The following is a 2,178-nucleotide window of genomic DNA, read 5'->3' on the forward strand; positions in this document are numbered from 1 at the left end:
GTCTTAATTTTTATTTCAAGTGGCATTAAAAAGTCTTAAAAAGTCTTGAATTTAACTTGCCTTATGCTGTAGGAACCCTGTCTTGGGTCAGTCCTTACACTTTACTTATGCTTTTGTGTTTCTCACTTTATTTGTGTTAGGGCACAAACAAACCCTTAAAGACTACCTAATGCTGCTCCAAAAGCATTTATTTCTCTAAGGTAATTTTGTTACTGGTCTGTTAAGGATCCACAACAGTTGCACATGGAAGCCAACTTTCCACCACGTAATGATTTGCTATAAAAAGGCAGCGTGCGAGGTAACCGGACGCCGTGACACCGCAGTCTGTGCTCTGTCTGCCTGCCTGGTCAGGTTGTATGCTCACCCTCTTGTGAGAATCTTTAAGGTTATTCGGGCAGTGAACACGTTGTCAGTGCTGAGGTCAGGGTCCACTGTGGTTTATGTAACCCACTGTTCCTCTCTCTGCTTCGGGCAACTGCGGGTGCAGGTCATGATAGGCAATAGGAACCGCAGGCAATCTGGGCTAACACCTTTCAGAACACATGTCGCAGTTAAAATCAGCTGGTGAGCTCATGTGACAGTCCAGATTTAAAAAAACAAAATAAGCTAGGCCCCTTTTTCATGATTCAGCACATTTTTGACGGGGGGGTTTAAATATTTTCTGAAACTCAAATCAAAACATTTTCTCATAATATTAAAATCTTCCATGTACAGTTGCATGTAAATAAGTTGTAATATTATTAGATTGAAATTATTCCATTCATTTAATGTATACTGATCACGCACAGAAGGATCCATTTGCAGCATTTCTTGCTAACTAATTAAAAACAATTATGCTGTTATTAAAGCTTACTTTAAGAGCAGCCACTGCTTTATTAAAAGAAAATGAATCGGCATAAAGCCTTTGAGCCGAGGGAAGCAAGACATATTCAAATATTCTCTTGTAGATGTTGAACTTGGCTGGCCACATTCAGGACAAGATTTTAACTAGCTTATAAAAGTTCTGTGCAAATTAGCCAGTTATGCTGGATTTTAAAGAGCTTAATGCGTAACACTTTTTTTAAACATATGTACTTCCTTATGAATGCATGTTCACGAAAAACCTGCCTGTTTGAGAAATTAGAACCCCATCCTGCCCTACATGCCCACTAAAATTTATGCTAAATAATACTCACTACTGCCACCAAAGAGAGCACAGTCTTTGACGGCAGGCATGGAGTGGCAATAGAGAGGATCTGAAGGACTCCACAATGGTTCATCTCTCAAACCAAACCACTGATGACCTGGGTGATTTTCTCTACACAGGATGACTTTCTCTCACAATGATGACTTTAGACTGCAGGATATGGATGTGTGTGGTGTCTCTTGAGACGTTAACCTTCTTAAAACTAAACCCACGCACTTCAAGGCAAATCTAAGACACCTTTTATGCCTCACTCTTTGGAGGACTGAGTTAGATTCCATTGGTTGTCATTAACATTTGTCTAAATGCTTCTGAGTGAACCATCACTACATCACTGTTCAAGCCAAGGAAAGGCTGGCTCTGTATTAGTGGGAAATAATTAATTGAATGAATCGTGATAAATCGATTATTGTAATAATCGTCAACTAAATCAGTATTCAAATGGATTCATCATTAAAGATAATCAACATATTCATTGATTAGCCAAATGACCGTTAGTTGCAGCCCAACTCTGTATCAAGACAGAACACAGGACTGGATTTACGGGTTTTTTAGGGCACAAGTGAACTTGCTGCATTTAGAGGTGAAAGAAAGTTGGGAAGACATGCAACAATGGTGTGCAGACCATGATACCAACCTGTGACAGTTGTGTCAAAGAATTACCATATTTTTCAGGTTATAGAGCACACCTCCCTTTAAGATGCACCCACTAAGTTTTTTTTTTTTTGTTAAAGTTGAGCCGTTCATATATAAGCCTCACAGGGCTATAAACTGCTGATATCTACTAGGGGTGGAACGATTCACAAAATCCACGGTTCGGTTCAGGGTTTCTTGGTCACGGTTTTCGGTTCGGTATATGTTGATTGTTAGCCTGACATGTTGGTCATGTTGCTGTTAGCATAAACAAAATGTGTTGCACAATGTTTGCACACTGTTGCACTTTTATCCACAACTTTCTTTCCGCCGTCATTGTAGGTCACTCTAAATGAAAAGCG

The sequence above is a fragment of the Cyprinodon variegatus genome, unplaced genomic scaffold (assembly GCF_000732505.1).
Source record: "Cyprinodon variegatus isolate N-32 unplaced genomic scaffold, C_variegatus-1.0 Scaffold459, whole genome shotgun sequence".
Taxonomy (NCBI): domain Eukaryota; kingdom Metazoa; phylum Chordata; class Actinopteri; order Cyprinodontiformes; family Cyprinodontidae; genus Cyprinodon; species Cyprinodon variegatus.